Raw genomic sequence first — 21,807 nt, forward strand, 5'->3', positions numbered from 1 at the left:
CTTGGACGGGAGGTTGATGCAATCAGCCAAACAGTGAAATATTACCTGGGAATCATGAAACTAACATATCATGAATAGAAAATCAAAAAAGAAGCAATAACACCAAAACTTAATGCGATCATTTCAGGCGAATTTCGGCTGAATTTCGATATAATCCTAGTACGCGAACCGGTCCAAAATCTCCCAGCTGCGTCCAATCGAAATTTTTTTACCAACATGATGCAAAAACTGTACTCCAACAATTTTGTCGCTAAAACTGAGTAGGAATTGGTAAACATCGAAGGTAGATCTTAAAACATGCCCAAACGCATTTCTTCGTCCGCCATAGTTAAACAATTACCTTTCAAAAGAATTTTCATGAAATAAGTACAGCCAGCGGAACAAGTCCATTTTGTTTAATGCAAACGTTATTCATGGACATTTATGAGCTCATGATTCAAATTATGAGGGTTTGAACTCCGGACGGTATCTACACGTGATCTTGCTTGTATATAAATTGTCCCAGAACTTCTATCAATTTAAAAATTAAACCATAAAATGGCAAATAGTGTTATTAAACCACAAAAAACTGTTTAATATTTGTGTGTTATTGTCCAAAGAGTGGCCAACTAACCCAAAAAACTTCCCGTTCGCACGTATGCAATCTTTCTGATCTCTCCAGAATCACAACCGCGCTCCCAAACCATACTCCTGCGCCCAAGCTGTCCCATTCAGGTTGAATAATTTCCTCGCATCATTATTGCACCCAGCAAGTCCCATGATCGGGGAGGGGTCCATGGTTTTGCCCGTTTTCCTACTGCTCCCCAGACGCCAATTTCCATAATGATGACCTTCACACGAACCTTTTTTTTTTTTGGGGCTACTGCTCTACTCCGGGGTCCACACTGTGAAGAAAATAATGACATTCCGATCAGTTGCCAGCAAATACCAAAATAGCTCCCCCAGGTACGCAACCCCCTGGCACACCCACACCTAATCCATCCTTTTGCGAACCCTTTTTCCCGCCCTCTGCGGCCACAAAAAATGCAAACAAAAAAGCATTCCAGATTGTCGCCTCCGTCGTCGTGTGTTTGAGGGAGGCCGACTCCGGGATCGAACGAGAAATCGAAAAATCGGAACTCCCGCAAAAACGGGAACACACCCCGTCCCTAACCCCCCGGAAGGACACCCCTTTCGAAAGGGGTCGATCGATCACGGATGCGTGTGAGTGTGTGAGGCAAATATTTGTGAAAAGTTTTACCCTTCCACAGGGCCGAGACACCGGAAAAACCATGAAGCATTAGGAGAAGGGAAGTTCGAGTCAAAATGGACATTACCCGTACACCTGCTGTGTGTGTGTGTGTGTGTGTGTGTGTGTGTGTGTGTGTGTGTGTGTGTGTGTGTGTGGTGTGTGTGTGTGTGTGTGTGTGTGTGTGTGTGTGTGTGTGTGTGTGTGTGTGTGTGTGTGTGTGTGTGTGTGTGTGTGTGTGTGTGTGTGTTGTGTGTGTGTGTGTGTGTGTGTGTGTGTGTGTGTGTGTGTGTGTGTGTGTGTGTGTGTGTGTGTGTGTGTGGCCGAAAAAGGTGACGGAAGAATTTGCCTTTCCTACCTTATTCCCCCATCCGCAAGAAAGCCTCAAATTGGTTCCGGATTTTGTGGTCCACAGGGGGAGGAGGCCTAGAGGTGGCGACTTCCAAGCGGCTTTTTACTTTCCTTTCCTTTGCTGGACCGACGGTATTCGGGATCGGATCGGGACAATAAACGTCAACTCGGTCGGAATGTCCAGCTCACAAAACAAATCTTCGGCCCACGACCGACAACCATTACCACCTTTTTTTTTTTTTTTGGTTCTATTCCCCTCAGTCAAGAATGAGGAAAGGGATTTGTGAGGTGCCCCAAACCATGGTTTGACGTACCAATTTTTCCACCGCCGCACGTCGGATTTCGCCCTGACAACCGGGAGAGAATGGAATTTCTTCTGTTCCGCCACCTTTCCTTTCCAAACCATTCGAGAACAAGAAACCTAATTAGTGTGACCAATATATCACGGGAAACCATCCTGTTCGCTTGGACTGCCTGCACGTTCCTTACGCTTCACTCCTTGCACGCCTGCATTGCCAGAAATACCGGCCTCCCCCTCGGGAGATGACCTTGCACGAAAAAGCACCCGGAATTTGCGACCATTTGCTTCCGGTGTTGAACGGTGGTGCGTCACACAAAAAAACGTCTCCTGAAAAGGTCACCAAGCGAAAGAAAGGGAAGGGATGTAAAACTTTCATTTTCCATTCTACATCCGGGCGTAAAGGTTGCGTTGGCTTCCTTCGAGGGCAGCAGTAGTTTGTTCGCACATACAATTCCTTCCCGCTGCTTACCTGCTGGTTCGATTTTCCTGAACGACCTTTTCATCTCTGTGTGTGTGCGCGCGTGTGGCGTTCGTCTCTGAGGGGAGGGTTTGGGACGGACAAAAAGTTCTAGCTCCCCAGCAGAAGAAGCCCGAGTTGACCAGCGTGTCCTTTGAAGAATTTTCCCTTCTTGCACAGGCAGCCCCAAAAAAAAAAAGCCATGCCAAATAGTGCTTCGGCAAGCAAATTGGCATCCGAGATTAAGTGAAGCAGGTCCAAAGGCAGGTGCGGGCAAGGGAAATCTCGTGTTTGGTTCGAAAGCAACCCGTTTCTTTTTCCACTTCAATTTCTCAGTTTTCTGTGGTTCGTTCTTGCCGCTCGCTCGCTCGTTCTGTAAAGGCAAGATGGAAAATCCTCATTAAAGTGCCCTTTGAAACGCCCCCCCACCCTCAACCATCCAACACACCACCAGCTACACTCGGCAGCAGCTTTGCAAAGCTCCAAGCTGGACGACTCTACCGGCAGCAACTGTCGCCGTTCGCCAGGTCGTTACCGGCATCTGTTGCCCGGGCCTGATTGCTCGTTCTTAAGGTACTTTCGGCGAGTAATTTGCAGCATCTCTTCGCCGTACCTGAAGTTTCTTGGGGAGAGGGAGAAGTGAAAAACAGAATGAAAAAAAAATGTTGAAACGACTGCAACAGATTCTGTTCTGCTCTTATTTTTCCCCCATACTTCCTAAAGGTGACTTTTTTATCGTCAAACACTCGTCTCACACCACACATTGTTAGGAGTTTTAGAGCTGCCACACATCCGGTTGACAGAGCCAGTTGACTTCTTCATGAAGAAGCGAAGAGACTGGTGGGTGGGCGGTTAGAACACGTTAGTTTATGGTAGTAATTGAACCTATTACTGCACTCACCACGTAGTAGTAGTATTATCTGTCCTAATAGTAGTGCTGTTTGCGCTCACACCTACGATCGTTTCGCAACTTCCGGTGCTAGTGGTGGATTTCTGTCGAGTTCACTTATTCGCTTCAGTGCTTTCAATAAAAAGGTGAGCATCGTCGCTGTGAGAGGATATCCCTGCCGACCCGTACCGGAAGTTCGAATGTGAAGCGGAAAGCGGGCGCTGTTCGCATTCCGTAAAAACGATCAGCTTGTTAGAGGGGAGGGGGAGGGGGGAAGGAAAAATGAGCACGCAACAAATTGGTTCAATGTCGACTGCATCACGGTCATGTGCACAGTTCAGTGCAAGCATCGTAAGGCTAAGTTTATTCAGTGTGGAAGGGGAGTGTACAGTGAGCGTTTGTAAATATTTTTAGTGCTTATTTTGTACCGACTTCAAATTAAGGTTGACAAATGTATCCTGCAGATGGCGCTGAATACGATAGTTTTTATTGAAGCGTACTCAGATAAGCAAGTCTTAGTAGTAAGGCAAATTTTAACGACGTCCTGTCTAACGCAACATCGGGTGGTCAAATTATGAGGAGAGTTGTAAGCAACTGCAGGTGTAGTAATAGTTTTAGTAGTATTTTTGTCTATATTTTTTGCAGGTGTATTGAATGTTATAAAAAGGTATGGTACAATTTTTTTGTTATGAAGACTATGAGCCTATTGGTCTCTTTCATCAATTTGGTCAATAATTTATGACATAGAGGCAACATTCACTATGAATTCCATGTTACATTCATTTTGAAAAACAAATGAATAATTTAATTTACAAAGGCTACTCATCTTGATGTTGGAGCCTTACAACAGCAAGATAAGAGGGTTCCGATCGGTCGACATTGGGGATGCCAGTGCCGCCGTTTGACAGCTCGTGCACGTGAAACTTCATTAGATTTTATTTTATTTTTTTCATATGGACATTCACGCAAACTGCAAGCCCCAATCAGACTTAGAAAATTTGAGTAGTAAAAAGAGATAGAAAAAATAGAAAGAAAGATAGAAAGAGGAAGAGAGAAATATAGAAAAAGGGAGAAAACGCTATTTCAAAATGCAAAAAAAAAATTAATATTTTGCAAATTATTTTAAAACATGGTCTGCTTACACTTAATCCTGAACTCGATGGGAATCGACTTCATGTAGGGATATGAAGGAAATAGTTATACTGTCAGTTCAACGTAAGCGCCTAACGAATGTTTTTCGATCGGAAAATGGTGCTGAGGCTTTATATCTGATTCGTTTTTTCCGATTCCTGGGTATCAAATTTTCAAGTGGTTTGAAAAATGTAACAATCATTATCATTAATCATCAATCTTTTTCGAATGCGATTTTATCGGACGGCCTGTTCAATTTTTACATGGGATTTGACAGACAACGTCGGACGACGAAATTGCACGTCCGACGTTATCTGTCAATTCCCATATAAATCTAGTCCGATAAAATCGCATCCGATGAGCGTTGCCACCGCCCTAACTTTATCTCGAAAGAGCTAATTTTGATTCGAATAAATCAAATGCTTCTTTTAAAAAGCTCCCATGGCGTATGCTGTCAAATGATACATTCTCCGCTAACTGTCAAAAATGTCTGTCTTAGTAATAAGTATTGATGCTCATAGAGGGTACCACTTTCGGTATGCTTTACCAGCGTACATCAAATCCCTTCCGCGAGCTGCTTCATTTCTTTTATTGTGAATATTGCTTTAATATTTATATGGTCAAGTCGACCATCTGTTTGTCAAACCATACATTGTTTTCCTTTACGTGTTTCTCGATTAAACCCCACGACAGAACGTAATTTTAGAGTTTAAATTTCACCTTTAATTATTTAAATTATCATAAATCACTCGCACCACTGCAACAAGCATCTGGCTCATCCTACGGATCGCTTTTTCATGCACAACACGACGTGATATCGAAAAAAACCCATCTCACTTAATCTCAAGCTAAACGTTTTATAAACGCTCCATAAATAAATCACTCAAATTTTGCATATCCACTAATCCACCCGCGCCCCGCTTTCTTCCCCATACCCACGGCCACAGCAGCACTGCCCCGCTGATTATTAATTACACATTACAAGCATTATTCGACCCTGCTTTGGAACTATTTATCGCGTAACCAACGTCCCTGGTGGAGGAGGTGGGCCAGTGCGATGGGTAGCTATAAATATTCCTAGCAGGAATCTCCTTCAGGAGATTATGAGCTTTCTTTCTTCCACAGGGAGAGAAAGAAGGAAAAAAACTCAAAGAAAATTGTTCACCTCCATCCTTAAGACCACACACACACACACACACACACACACACACACACACAATGTACGTACTATGTTGCTTATTTTTCAATTTTTCGATTACGTTGCAATTTCCCTGCTGCTGCTGCTGCGCTTAAGCCACAAAACGATGGGTCATATTTCTTTTGCCGCGTTGCCGGCCACCGCTGCCGAAAAAGGGCTTTGACGCTCGCTCGCTTCGTGCGCGCTTGGTTGCGTTTCGGTGGGCATCCATCATCATGTTTTCCTGCCGTTTTTTTCTCTCCTTTTGCGCCTTCGAACACCCCTGCGGTGAACGATGAGTTGGGCGAAACGTTCGGGTTTCCACCGCGCTCAGCGCACCCAGTAAATCGTTAATTTATATACGCAAAATCTTCGCCAACTCCCGAGAAACTCCAGGTCCCACACAGTTCGGTGGGGGTAGCACAACACGATGGAAACGCATTACCTTCAACCTTCCGCCATACATCAGAGGGGGGGCGCGCCCCAGCGGTTTTGCGCGAAAGGCGACTTTCTCGTTAGCAAATGGTTAATTTCTCCTTTCGCTGTTGCCCATCCAACCGTATGCTGTGGTGCGCGCCTTATTACTGCCCACCCACAGCCGCAGTAATGTAGCACATAGTTTGCTGAGCTGTACGCTTTTCCGCAGAAAATCGGCATCCATCCGTCGGGGGGAGGCGGGCGACGAGACGAGATAGAGCAATCAGCACTTATGGTGGGCCGAAATGGAAATGGCAATCCTTCCATGCAGGATGGAAAGGCTCATCTCGCCGTGTACGCCCGCCTATGGCTTCATTCACCGATGTGTGTAGACACACATACACACGTCGGAAAACCCCAGGATGCAACAATAGGGTTTGCCGGAGCGCAAAATGAATGAGGTGTTGAGCGAGCGTTGATGAAGAAAAGTGCTGACTCTCCTTTCTCTTTGCGTTTGGGCTGTTGATGCTGTTGATTTCCTTTTTTTCCTTTTCCTCCTTTTTCTTCCCTGTTCTAAGACACATCCAGCTGCCTCGGTGGGGTTGCTGGGAGCGCAAGGGCCTGGGGGGGAAAACAAGCGAAAAATAATCATTCAACCTTCGCTCTCGGTAGAGGCTTACAAACGCCGGCATTGAACGGTTTTCCTAAAAGCCCCGTGACCACACGACGACGATGGATGGGCGGATGGGGCATGAGAAATGAGAGGTTTTTGTTCCATACAACCGGTTCTCGCTCGGCGGTGCGGGTGTGGGCGGGTGTGTATGTGAGCGGAAGATTTCCATTTAATCATAAAAGCGACCAGTGCGTGTGGGGTTCGCTCGCCTGATTTTGACACGTGTCTGGCTTGTAAGGCGCCTTACAGCCCGAAACAAAAGGTCAAAAGGGGAATAAAAGGCGAGATTAACATTATCGAGCAATTGTGGCCCATGCACTGTATTTTATTTTAGCATTATGAGTTTTGAAGGCAAATAAAATGCAAAAAAAAAAATACACCTTTTGGCTAATTAATTATGAAGCGCTTTGTGCGGGCCTTGATTCTAGCTCTCGTGTACGCAAATTTTGAATTTGAAGATTTAGAAAGATATGTTTTGCAAAACAAAAACAAATCCATAACTTTTCTAAGCATTCATACAGGGGTTTCCGTGACACGTTTGAATGTCCACATACTTATAAACCGCCTGCAGGATGTTTTTCAACAGCTGTTAAATGATTTGATTTCTATTATTTATTATTTTAGTATTTTAGCATTTTTTGATATTTTAATATAAAATTTAAGATTTTCAACATGATTTTCAACACAACACAAAGAACTGTCAAACTCAATCCAGCTTGTGACGTGTCAAAAATTACGCTGAAGAAATGGAAATGTAATATCAGATTGATGTGACATTTTGCACGCGGTCAATATCAACGTTTACATTCGAAACTGATTTGGAAAACGCATGTAATGAAAATCATCTAAAACTATCCGTACGTGGATAGAGAGCAGAATTTAGTGAGTTCAAATAAGGGGTAGTAAATACAGGGTTTCTCTTTTCTTTATTTATTTCCTAACGATTTTTCGGTGTTTCCCAAAGTTGGTTTCAATTATTTTTTACGATTTATTGTTTATTACTTTAAAAATGAGCCAAACCCGAACCAAAATTTCGGTTAATAATTTTTGAGAAACAAATAATAAATCGTAGTAACTGTTCAACAACATTTGGTAAACACTACATACAGCGTGAGAGATATTTTAAAAATCTGTAAACATTAAAAAAATGTTGAGAAACTTTGTAATAGGCTAGAATAATGACAACAAATAAATAATAATGAAAAACTATGATATGCCGCAAGGACGTTTAGTCCTTTGCTTCCTTAATTTTTTACTGTTATTTTATAATTCAGTGTTTTAAAGACTTGTTTATACTATTCATGTTAATACAATTTCTCAACATTGATTTGTATGGCTTCGTTTAGATACTTGTTTTTGACACTTCACATATTTTAATGTTCTGTATTTAAGCCCGGTAGATGTATCAATCGTAATTTTTCACATCTCACAAACAACAATCCATCTCTTTCCAGCCATCCTTAAAGCCCATCGATCTTTGTTAAAGCGTATCAACCGCTCCCTGCCACTAATCGCTCCGAAGACTCATTTTTCGCATCCATTCCGAAAGTTTATGCATTCTCACTCAAACCACAAGCCTCGCTCAGCGCCTAACAGGCCACCACCACCACCACCACGGCTGTATATTGGAATGAAAGAAGAAATAATTAAGATTCTCCATCAGCAAAGTCGCTCTTGGCAGCTCTCAAGATGGTTTCATCGAGAGGCAGCGAGCAAAAAAAAAAAAGCCAAAAGCAAACAGCATTCATTAGCACTGCTGCCGAGCCATGAAACTGATGAAACTGTTTCCGGTCCCTCCTACACTTACAGCCATTTCGTTCAGAAGACAATCCTCGTACTCAAAAAAGAAGAAGAAAAAAAAACAGGAGGAAACACTTGCACTTCGCTCGTGCAGAAGAAAGTGAAAACAATCACCCCGGGAAAGTGGTGGCCGACAGAAATAGCGACCGGATAGTAAATGCCGGACTCCGCCCCGGTTTGGCTTGCTTTTGCTCCCCCGTGTCTGCGCAACAAAGCGCAGCAGCACTAAAAAGGATCAATTAAAAGATTTCAACCGAACCGGGCAAAAAGTCATCCTCGCCCAGGGTGGTGCTCAGCTTTTATGGAGCTGGGAAGACTACTACTACTACTACTAGTACTTCCCGCTCATCCGGCTCTGGACTATCAACCCTCCGGCTCACAAGTCCCGGGTTCCCAAAGCGTTGCTCATCCATCAAATCATCCACACTCAGCGCACTCGGAGGACCGAAAACTGACGAAACAAACAAAGCGCGAAGCGAAGGGGCCCCTGTTGGACAACACACTGCACACGATGAAGAAGACGTACCCAGACGCACATTTCCGGCTGATGGAAAAGATCTGCACGAAATGGTACAATAAACCGACCCTGGCGGTGCTTCCGAATGAATGTCTGGCCAGGAGGTGGCAGAAAGTGCAAACCACCACCCCACAAGAGACAGAGAGAGTGAGAGCAGCAGCATTGTGTCGTCCATTTCCTGCACTGCACAAACTGCGCCAAATTGAGGCGAAGCCCAACCCTGTCAATCTCATCCGATGCAGGGGTGTATAAAATCTAAATTAGTAATAATCGTAAAAACCGTGCTCTGCGACTCCCTTGCAGACGCGTTTGAGGATTGGGAGGTTCTATTCTACGGTCTGTATTCTTTCACCACTAGCGAGAGTAGGGGGAAGAAAAAATGGTGAAAAACACACTCAGAACTACTGCCACGCATCCTGTTCCGTTTCGTTTGCTTTCGATTGTTCGATTAGCATAACGGATGGAAGAAGCACCAGTGTGTCGGCGGCAGCAGCTTGTGTCTTGTGTAATGCACATGCCGCGCTGCTACCCGACCAAAAGGCCATCGACTCTGGTGTGGGCTCCTCATTGCACGTCATAAACCTTCATCGTTTATAACCCCCGCTGGTGGCAAATAAACTTGCCGGCAAATCGAAAGTGCGTCAGCAGCATCCCAACCTGTACTACACCTCCTGATTAGGGGTGGACAAGGGTGTGTACTTTTTTCCTGCTTTTCCTCCCTGTTTGCGCCCAACCCCAACCCCCAAGGGTGCTGCTGCTCTGGGTGAAGTTTTCCTTGTGGGATTTTATGGGTCCCGGGTGTGACGATTCTGCCGTCCCTTTCACGGCCATGGCCGGAAAAACGACGTTGGAAACGTTTCAGCGAGCTGATGAGATCCGTGATTTCGTCAAAACGGCGCGCGGAGAAATAAAGCCCGCCGTGAACGGGGCCGTACAGCGGAAACAAATCCGGCTCGAAGGACCAAACGGTGCGAGCGACGGTTCATTTCGATGCTAATGAATCAGAGCACACCAAAATGCTTATCCAAAGGCACAAAAGGTGTGTCGTCGGTGGTGTTTTCTTTTTGTAATAAAAAAAACACAGAAGAAGATCGGAACCAACCAACCCAGCCTCGCAACACACAAAGACGCGCGCTGGGTTGTAACGGTACGGGACCAAACGTGCGTAATCAGCCTTCCCCGATCTGGCGTTGTTTGGTGCGTTGTGGAGTGTGGAGGGAACAACGAAAAAACAGCACTGGTACAGCAACTGAATACCTGCAAAACAATACACCCAGCGACGACAATAATCCACATCATCGACAGCGCGTTTGGATTGCGAGATAAACGTTACACGGTTGTCACGTGACTGCTAATGGTTTCGGGCTGACACTGTCAGTGGGATTAAGACGACGACTTTAAGATTGGAGGAAGGGTTTTTTCCCTAGAAGATCCTTGGTATGGAAAAAACTGAATGCGGATAGATTTTGAATAAATGTTATAAATTGATATAGATTACTTAAGATTATGCAAGAAATGAATTATCATAGATTTTTCTGAAAAAGCCGCTATATTAATATGTTCCAGATGTTTTTTTTTTTTATTTAAAATTATGTAAAATTGAAATTATCATCTTTCAACAATCTGTCAACTTTCTTCTTATCATTATCCTATTCTGTTTCTGTTTTGTCATTTAGTATAGTTTATCACAGTTGCCTTCATAACCTATTGTTTGTTTCAATTTCACGGTATAACTCAAGATTGTACAATTGTCAAATCAGTACAATTTGCTCGAAAAACTGTCAAATTTAGATAGTAGCGTATCTGGTATAGCGTATATTGGGGAATACCTGTACTCTTAAGTGCAAGAACTTTTAGACCAAATCATTGGAGAATTGCATCTGGGAATGATTGGTATATGAATATCGTAACGGAATCAGGTACTAGATCAACTTAGGTACTGACACGGGACAGTGAATGGGACAGGAACATTTCTTCGACCACAAGAACATCGGACTATTCCAGTTCCAGAATAAGCTCCACAATCAACTGGCATGATATCAAAATTTTGGACAAACTGATATCAAAGTTTTGGACAGATTCTTTTGAAGACATCAATAAAGTTGTTATTGAATATCGCAAGTGTTCCTTAGGAAATATGACTATGATTTGATCCACTAATGTCACTACTAAATGTAGGCTCATTCTTCACAAAAAATCCATAATAAATAACTAAGGAAACGAAAGGAAACACCTTTAATGTAGGTACAAACCAAGAGCTTATCACAGAGTTTTAATATTCTACAAAGTCTAGAGTAATTACTACACATCTACACAAAGTAGTGTACATTGAATAAGTTTGCAGTATTATATTTCTATCTGTTCAAGACAAAGGACCCACCCATGACCGAGCTGTCAAACTCAACAATGCGCACTCGAACTCCGGTAGCACCGGTAAATATTCTAGCAGCAGCGTTCAACAGCATCCAATATCGATCCAGTGCCACGTCTACCCAGAACCGAATATGAATGACTCTAATTATCTGGCCCAACCCGTCCCATCCCAAAATCCATCGCCCGGGCTCGTCCCATTGCTTAAGGAGGGAGCCTTCGATTTCCGATCCTTTTGTTCGGAAGCCACCGGGGTTCTGGTGATGTAATTTAACCGATTCCAAAACATGTTGACGCTGAATCGGCTGTCCTAAAGAGATCGAGGAAGAAGCATCATCACCCGTGCCCTCCCATCCCATCCTCGATTCACTCGATAGCCAGCTCTCGACCGGCTCCGACCCGGGTCGTCAGAAAACTATTGCATAATTCAACAGTCACAGTCCTTGAATCCACTCTCGCCGGTCCCGATCGGCTTCGGAGTCGGAGGGTTATAGAGAGCTATACCCGGGGTTTCACCGGGCAAGTTCGCCGTCAAGATCGTGCGAGAGGATTGGTGAAAGCCCCACTACACATTCAACATGCGAGTTGTCAACAAAATTGTGCGTCCCATCGCTCCCTTGCCAGGCGAACGCGTCACTGCGCCACGGACGGCTTACCCCTTCTCGAGCGCCATTGTCCGCGTGGTGGTGTGCCAGCACGTTGACAGTTACTGGAAGTGTTCGAACCCAATCCCTGGGTCCCGGGGTGGCTTCGCGAAAACCCCGTTCGAGGCGTACCAGCGCGCGCTTGAAGTGGGCATTATTCAAGTTGACACATTTCTTCGCTTCCATCCCTAATTGACACTTTTCAGCGTGAAGCGAAGCGAACGAATCCGTGATCCGGCGACACAAATAGCGCGCGCGCGCACGCCTTCGAAATGTCCCTACGAAGACAAGCTACGTGGGAGCCGCCTCGACGCTGGACACTGTGTTTGGCGCCTTCGCTCCCTGCAGCGGGTTTGGTTTGCCGTCGTTGTTGTTTTGCACGAAACTGCTGCTGTTCGGGTTCACTTGAATAAATTTTATCGCACCCATTGTCTCTGAGGATGTGTGTATGTGTGTGTGTTTGTGTGGTGCACCCCAAAAACCCACCACCAGAAGCAGGCACGACTTTTCGTTGTTGTTGCTTAAATTCTTCACGGCGAAACGTGTCGATTTTTGTAACGTTCTCATGCCGAAGCCTCGAGGATAGGAGGCGGTTTGGAGTACCGTCTCGAGGACTTTTAACGTTTCTGTAGTGGGTGTGCGCTTTCTTTGTGCGCGCGGATCGTTGTTTTTTGCCTCTCTCTCTCTTTGTTCCGTTTATTCGCTTTTCCTAGAAGAAAACACACGCTTTCCGCACACATTTTCGCCTGCACTTTAGCGCTTTTCTATATTGGCGTGACGATGCAACGGCTCCCCGGAGGATTTGTTCGGGCCGGGCTTTGGGTGGGCTCCTTCTACTCGCATCCATTACACGCGCTTCCTCTCTCTCTATATATATTTCTCTTTCTCTTATACTTGTTATCTCACGGTGGTTTGGTGGGTAAGGGTCTGCACTTGTTTGCCCAAAAATAGAACCAGCCGCTCATGCACGGGAATAGAACGTAACGGAAGCCTAATACAAGATGCTTTGTGGATAGGATTATGGGCCGGGAAAGTTGCGTTAGTCGCACTACAGTTGTGAAAGGGACGAAATTAAAGGGAAAGTTGCTTATTTTGCGTCTATAGCATTTAATTCATATTTTTTTATACTGATTCAAGAAATCAATCTACAATCTTAATTTTCGACGAATGATTTTTGATCCGCAATTCGCCAAAAGTCTCAATTGAATATCCAACTAACTCATAATGTTTCATCTTTCCTCATCATACAGCTTCCAGGACATTTGACTGGACTTAATGTCGATTTATTAGTTTGTACGTTTTATTGGTTGGTTTCAATAATTGTTTGGTTGCTTCCCATTTTGTTTTGGTCGATTTTTGGATTTTTTTAATTGGATTTTTTTTCGATTCCCAGAACTTTCTTGTTAAATTTGTGTGATATCCAAACGGACGATACGGTCAAAGTATGTGAACGAACCAAAAATCTGTGGGATATGATGAATAAATCGTGAGATAAGCCCAAAAATTATGGGAACCGGCTAATAAATCGAGGATAAACCCTGTAAACGGAAGATATATAATGCAAGACCTTCCTCAACCTTCAAAAGTCATTCAGGCATATCACAACGAAATACAGTGAAATCTCTCTAATCTTCAAGGCGAATCGTCTGCTCAGAGAGGTATTCATGTTGAGGAAAACTAATGAAGGTGTTGGTACGAAGTATTCGAGAAACTACGGGAAGAAATGGTATATCTTGACGAATATTTTTGTCAACTATCATCCAAAAATGCATCTTATTATCAATCAATTTCAATTTTGCAATTTCGGCTGCCATATCGCATCTGCAATGATTTTCGGGTTAGGGAGACATTCTTCTTCGTTAGACAAAAAATGTATGAAATATGATGGGACCGTCAAAATGTACATCTTAGAGAAACAATTCTTGAAGAGACTCTTAGAGAGGCATCACAGTATATCATTGAAGAAGCATCAGCAGGTGTTAAGATCATCTGAGTCTTGCGTAGGTAAAGTCTCTTCGGATTCGGATTTGTATTCGGATCTTCGTCATCTGTATATGCATCTTTAATGAGCCGGTCTGCACATACCAGCCGTTAGGATAATATTGATTATTAGATTAGGATCATTCCAAGAATCACAGATTTTAATTCATAAGTTGTAACCTTATTTATGCTTTCGTTTAGTTCATAGGAGTATAGAAAACATGCGACGATCATATCCCAAACAAATCGGAAATGTCAATACAATATCCAAACGAATACAAAGCGCTCAAGTTTTATCATTCATTTAAATCCGGGCAACAAGATCCAATGATCTCGACATTACTAGAAGATCTTCGGCAGAGTAGAGTTAGGGTCAGTGGATCACTAATAGGCTATATAGTTCTCTTGCCAGCTTCATCCTTTGTCAATAACAAAACAGATTTGAAATTCCTGAGGAATTTAAGGTTGCAATCAAGCACTATGTAAAGAATTGTAATCGTTCCTCATGAATTATGTTGCAAAAAATCTATAACAACTATTACACGAAGAAATGTGTATGTAAGTCAACTGCTGCCAACCTGTGTGTTGTTCCTTCATAGCGAACCTCATTTTTCCAAAAGTTTCCATCAACTCTTCTCTTTACTCTGCTCAACAACAACAACAACACACAAAAAAGTGGTTTATTGAACACAACATCCTTACCGATTCTCGCTGTACACTACACTCCAGAATGTAATATTCAATGGCAAAATTGAAAATTTCAGACAACTTCCTACGGTCGCCTGTTTTGCAAAAAAAAAGGCTTTTCACCGAAGGCTTTTCCTTTGACAAATAGCAGTATAGCATCATCCGAGACGAGCAGAACGTACCAAAAAAGAAAAAAAAGGTAAGCAAAAAAAGTATCCATTGTACTAGTAATAGGACACGGCCGACACATACACACACACAAACACATAGAGACAACAACAACAACAAAAAACGAGGTGTCTTTCGACGCTCGCTTGAAGTGAAAGAGAGGAATTCGATTGATCGCGAAACGCCTGAATGACAATCAATATCATCCACGTTTCCTTCCTTTTTCACTCGAAAAGAGGACCGCCGCCGGCGGGCAGGCAAGGGTGTGGTTGTATTTTATTTTTCAACCGCTTTTTTTCTCATTGCTTCCTTTTCTATTCGTTTCCTTTCGGATTTTTACCAGCCTCCCAAGCAGGCAATGTTGGGCCCCGATTGCAGCAGCCAGCATTGTGATGGATCGTGTGATGGAGCACGGAGCAACGGATCGCGCCCGCTCGGATATTGTTTCCTTTGAGGGCTTTTAGGTGAGCTTTGAGATGAAATGGATCCAATTTAATCAAACAAAGAACTGATTGTGTGAACCCCCGCGGGGGGGGGGATGGCGGAGAACACAATTCGAGAAGCTTTTCAAGTGGAGGTTCGAGCTACAGAACCAAAAAACAAAATGGGGAAAAAGAAGGAAATGCTTCAGGAAAGTCACATCAAATTCGAAAGGAAAACTTTCGCACAGAACGGCCCCGAACCAGTGGTGTGTGCGAAGGGGACGAGGGACTTGAGGTCGTTAAATCTTAAGCATCTTTTTTTTGCCACGACGCTACTCTACCACACCAAATGACAGATTAAATTAATCTCCACCGAAAACGATGATGAAGCAGCTTCATTTTCATGGTGCTCCGTGTAAAGATTGGAGCAAAATTAAAAACAAAAAAAAACACACACACACCCACCACTGAACGAGGAAAAGGGACCAGTTTTAAATCGTACCCGTTGACGTTGCCCACCACCAAGCCAGGTTTGGGGTGCTAAACGGTTCGGAAAAGGAAAAGAAAAACGCCCTCAGCAGCTCCCTCTCATTGCCTTTGCTTTCGACACAACTGTCGCCCGAGACGAGGCGGTAAAGGCGTGCCACTATTTCACACACCCATCGTCAGGCCGTTGTTTTACGACTCGCCTGTGCTTATGCCTAAACCTGCGCGCGTGGGACTTGTGTCCATCCCGGACGCAAACAAGCCGGAAAAAAGGCGGCGGGTGTTTCGTTCGCTCGCGAGCGCCGCCGGTTAATTACAAAAGTTCAAATCGTTCTAAGCTGATTTATTTTGTTTTATTACATTTTCATATCAGCGAGCGTGCAGCACAAATTAAGTGAAGGCTGCTAGGCTTCCCTAACCGGAGGCTCCGGTTTTAGCATCCCGCGGAGCTGTGCTCTAATCCTTTCGGATTGCGTTTTTTTTTTACTCCTTCTTTCTCTCTCCTTGATAGCTGTGTGCCCCACTGAGCAGGGGGCATACCGTTTGTCGTTGCTTCTGGCAACGATAAATTTTCTTCAGCGCTTGGGAGGTTATTTTTTTTTCAAGTTTCCGTAGGTTTACATTTGGTAGGGTTTTTGTTTTTTGCACATCCGCATGACGATTCGGTGTGCTTAGGCGTGTGTAAGGCTTGAAAGGATTTTTGGCATCCCGTGTTGCTAAATGAAGCTGGTGCTGGCTGTAGCGTTAAGATAAGCGTGAAATCCGTTTGCATTTCGTTGTTTCGAGCTGTTTCGAGCAACGCTACAAACGTCTCGTTGCAAACGTATTTTGACTGCCAGCGAGAAGTGTAACGCAATTCTTCGTTAACTGGGCTTAATCGTTCCTAAGAGATGTTGTAGAATTTAAACCAAATAATGATATATGCCTTTGAGGAGCTAATAGTAGCTTAATTTTTATGCTCAGGAACTACAGCTTGTCCATATTAGCGACGTACAAAAATATATAATGCACAGATCAGTTTCCTTAAAAAAGGTAAAGGTAGATTCTTCAAGTTCTTTTTAACCTGTTTTTTTATTCATTAGGATTCTTGTTTAATTTCTACTTATGTTTTTTTTATCTTTAGTTTTCTTATTTTGTTCCTGCCGATTATATTTTTTCTTACTCTTTTTACCAGTTTCGCTTTCTTTCTTTACTACTATCTTTTTTTACTTCAATTGAAGTATTTGATAGAATACAATCCAATTAATATATAGTTTCAATACAAATTGTTGCTTTGTTTTTGCTACCATTCAAATGTCAAAGTTGAAACATTTACTTTTCTTTAATCTTGTTTGCATTTATTATATATAATACTAATTTACATTTGATCGTTTGTACATTCTCACACCGTTCTCATAATTTAGTATTTATAAGAGTGTTTTTTTTTATTTATCTTTCCTTTACAAACCGTGTTTGTATCCTATTTTATGGTTTGCTACTAACACAATGCTAAAAAATCTTTACAACAAAAAAACTATAGCGTCAGGGTAAAAAAGAACATAAATTTCAATCATTTCCCAATTTGAAAAATCTTTACAAAACAATAGCTTACACTACTGGTACTATAATTTTCGAAACGTAGCACCAGTTTGTTTACTTTTTTTTAAATTTAAATAAACACTGGCTAAACCGAAACAAATGACCTGTTTGTGCGCCCGGGCGGCACAAATAAATCAGCGAGATTACTAGATTTAATGCTCATTTGAAACGTTTCGCTTCTCGAAAGCCATTTGTCTACTTGGTGTGGAGTTTCAGAGGCTTTTTTTTTGGCTATCCTGCTATCTTCCAATGGTCAAACGGAACGGTTAGAAAAGCTAGTCCGCGCTCTCTTCCCGAACATTCAAATACAAGTCCGAAAGTAGAAACAAGTAAGCAAACACACGGCGGCGGGTAAGTTTCCACACTCGAACGCAGGAAAAAAGAGGCACCGGAGCAGTAAACAGCGGTAGCATTTTTCGTTTTAATCTAGTAAATTTAATAAAAATGATTGATGACCGCCAAGGCACGCCCAGCGGCTATGTACGAACGGGACGACTAGGACGAGACAAGCAACGAAAGAAAGAAAGAAACAAAGGCCAGAGTGGGCACCCGAAACAAAAATCTCGCGCTCTTCCTCATTCTGTTCGGGCTGCCTTGGCGAGTATTAGAGTAAGGATTTAAAAAAAACCCACCCAAATCCGCCTCCCAAAAAAGCGAGTAACATTTGTAGAAAAGCCAAAAAACAAAAAGCGCAGCAACGAAAAAGGGTTGTGTAATTAGAAAAACAAATTTTTCGTTCGTTTGAAAAAAACAGGGATCCGGGAATAAGGGAACCAATGCCTTTGAGGAATGTGAAACCAGGGTGCACACATACATACATACGCGGTAAATCTGAATCCTCGGTACAGCCTGACACAGCGAACGACAAACGACTATTTCGTTTGTTTGGCCTTCTGTCCTCAGTGTGTGTCCCTCTTTTTTGCGCTCTACACTTCTGACACATTGAGACACATTGAAGGGATTTAACCAGTTCGTTTCTCTGGCTGTGCCCAAAAGCGGTGCTACAAAACCCGTCTGCGATGACGGTTTTCCCCCTTTTTTTTTCGTCAAAATGAGTCCCACGGGAGGCTGCAGCCCAAAAGCCGCCCGCGCTCGTGTCTTGATTGATAGCCTTCGAATTCTCCTGGCCCTGTTACGGTGTGCTGAACAACAATCTGTCGTTCGAACCAAAGGACCAGAAAGCGAGGGGAAAACGGAACCAAATCATCCTGATTCGCAATCACAGAGGGCATTCCCGAAACACCCGAGCGACACACAAATATTTGCATCCCGAACATACAGCACACCCCGTCGATAACGATCGATCCGCTCGGGGGAATAGTTGGGATTACCCGTGCGGGCTAATTTTAAGCCCACCGTCATTATCACTGACAACCTCCACCCCCTTTGCCCACCTGTATGCTGATTACGGATGACTGTGACCCAACGGTATCCCGCGCGTCTGACGAGCTGGTCAATATTGACGCTGCTTTTCCAAAAAGGCCCTTCGATCATTGTGTCTGTTTGTGTGAGTTGTTTGTTATGCACGGACCCGGGCGTTACGCGTTCCGATTGCGCAAGCCAGTGCCGCCAGTACTTATCAGTAATTATTTTTACACCGACAATCTTCGGATGCGTGCTTGCGCCGCCATCGCACACAATATGATTTCCAGGAAGCGTTAGTGACGTTAATCCGTCCAGGAGGTGATGAAACTCGGTGCAGTCTCTCTATCGGACACATCCCATCGGTTTGATTGTTTGTGCAAACTTGATTTCGTGACGACTAGGTCAACATTAGACCCGAGTGACTGTCACAAGCTAAATGATTTTGAGAATTTTATGTTTATTTTATGTTCTGCACTTCCGTTTATCAAATCAGATAGTATTAAACAATGATTAATAATATTGATGAGGCCATGAATATCTCATTAAAACGAAGCAACTGATTGTCCGAGGATATCAGAAACAGGATGACGTCTCCTCAGAATTGTATGCACTAATTCTCGGAATCGCTGATGACTGATTCTGCCGATTGAGCCTATGTTATATACATTGAAACATCACAAGCAGTAACATGCTACTTTAGAATAAAATACGAGAATATAGATATATTCCACTTAGATCTTGAGGGTATAAATCCTCAACAAAATCAGGCATATAAACTATATACTGAGCTTAAACAACATGTTAAACAACCAACGTAAACATTATTTAAAACAAATGTTTTGGACATCTTTGGAGAAATTCTTTGGAGAAATTGAATACATGATGATGAACAACGCGAAGTCTCTTCGCAATGAATTCCGATTGAATCGAGACTTTCCAACTATTTGAAGAATGTACAGCGGAATTTGGGGCCAGTGTGACATCTTGAGTATTTCATGCTATAACTCACTCACTTTACACCTATTTCCTCCCTTATAAATGTGTTTAATTGGAAATAAGTGCAATCATAACTATTTTCGATGCGTTTTAAAAATGTTTGAAAAAGACATGATTTGTTGGGCTATGGGGCAAGAATGCTATACAATCCGATAAAATAAAAGAATTTCTTGAATAATTGAAATGTTTCACGTGTGTGGTATAAGGGAATGTGTTCAAACATGTCCTGAATCACATATGTTCTCATTTAGGCCACGAAATGTATCGCACTATTCGTTTTTGCACCAAATGTTATTATTTTTTAAGTGTTTTTTTAATCATCAAAATATTTCGTTTTTTGTTGTATAAGGTGGTATAAATAATTTCTCGTTTTTTTTCTTCCTATGTGTTATGAGAGCTTATTTGATATGGTTGCAAAACTGTAATTTCCTGCTCAATTTTGCTATTCACAACATAAAATATTGGAAAAAAAACTGAGAAAAATCAACTATTCTATATGAAATTACGCAAGGTATATTACAAGACACTGGAACGATACCATCTGTATACTCATTTAGTCATTTAACTAAAGATTGACTGACACAATGCTAGGTGGCACTCGTGCCCCAAATTTCGCTACATTTCATAATCAAATCCATAAATATTGAAAAAAAAATTGTAATGTTGTTGATAAAGATTTGTGGCATTTGTGGCAGGTGACTGAACATCGACCAAATTCTCAAAGAGGATGTATCATCTTTAAATGTATGTACTCCAAAGTAAGTTTTAAAAAAAACAACAAAATTCCTTACAAATATATAAATATTGTATGCAATGCTCTTAGTTTTATCCTTTACCTTAAAACAAGCGATTTTGTTCAGCATTTAATTACACAATTGAACCGCTTATAATGCCTTTCCCACTGCTCCGCAACAACCAATGCACGAACCGACAAGAAACACTAAATACCACGCGTTAAGCAGATCTTCCAGCGCGACCGAAAGGCTTTTTAGCGATGGTGAAAAGTTTTCCACCGCCATAGACCAAACCCGGCTTAGTTGCATAAATTTAACGGCTTTAGCAGGCCACTCCGCACAGTGTCCAAAGCCGCGCACCAGCGGTAGGCAGTAGTTGGCGCGCAAAAAAAAAACACACAAACACTGTTGAAGTTGTAGAATGAAGTAGTGGTGTTTGTAGTAGCGGTAGTAGTAGCAGTAAATAAGTGGCCCAACTTTGATCGTTACGTTCATTTTCACTCCAACACACCACCCATCGCGGCGGCTTAGGGAGAAGAAGAAGGAATCGCTCTAAAGCGTCGACGGCTACAGGACCGCAGCAGCACACAGCGGCCAAATGGGCGGCGTGTAGTGGTCGTAAAAATTGAACTTCTGTCCATGTACTTTGCCCGCGCTGTGGCAAGGGTGCCGCACTGGCTATGTGTCTGTGTGTGAGCTCATCGTTGTTATTATTATTGTTATCATTATCGCCATCTTTCGCTGCTTTTAAAATCTTCTCCTCAACCACGCACAGGAACGGCGATAGAAACGGCGATAGAAGCGGCGATAGTAGGATGGGGGGGGGGGGGAAAGCCGGTGAAAATATTGCTTTCCAACCGCGCATTTAAATTGTCTTAAAAGCTTTTAAGCGATGCCTCACCAAATGGGGGTGATCGGGAAGGGGGATTGAATGGGAAGCGTGGCAGCTTAACTTTAGCGAGGATTGCCAACGCTCACCCAACCGTCGAGCGTTGAGCAAATGTTTGCGATGCAATTGGCTTAAAATGGAACGCTCGCTGCCCTGTTTGGGATTGTAAAATTGGGCGAAATAAAAGAAAATAAAGCCACTTCCGATTGCCGCTGCTCCCTTTTCCATTTAACGGAGGAGGAGGGAGGAGGTGGGGTTAAAAACCCCACCATCTAATACAATCACAATTTTATAAAATCCTTCTGTGCACGCTGCACGGGCAACAACGCTTTTATTTATTTTTCAATTACTCGCCCACACATACAGCTCTCCACTTAGTCCTTCGCCGAGCACTACCCGAGCGGAAGGAATTGTTTTACGTTCAATTATTCACTCACTAAGCCCGCGTGTGCTCAACATCGAACCGTGCTCGGTTCGATTGGATTGATTGGAGTGACGCAGGCCACACCAGTCCCGTTGTGTTGTAACGGTAGGAAAGGTGTGAAGT

The 21,807-nt window shown here is 43.1% G+C and overlaps 1 long non-coding RNA gene across 2 annotated transcripts in view; it reads right to left on the reverse strand.

Annotated features, from left to right (window-relative positions):
- LOC121599749 overlaps positions 1–21,807 on the reverse strand; it is a 64,579-nt gene that overhangs the window by 7,746 nt on the left and 35,026 nt on the right. The window contains exon 3 of one of the 2 annotated variants that reach the window (XR_006005728.1): positions 5,512–6,572. The exons of the other annotated variant lie outside the window; for it this stretch is intronic. This is a non-coding gene — a long non-coding RNA (uncharacterized LOC121599749). Of the gene's footprint in view, positions 1–5,511; positions 6,573–21,807 lie in introns of those variants that run through there. 2 annotated transcript variants of the gene reach the window in all.

Source organism: Anopheles merus, chromosome 3L (genome assembly GCF_017562075.2).
Source record: "Anopheles merus strain MAF chromosome 3L, AmerM5.1, whole genome shotgun sequence".
Taxonomy (NCBI): domain Eukaryota; kingdom Metazoa; phylum Arthropoda; class Insecta; order Diptera; family Culicidae; genus Anopheles; species Anopheles merus.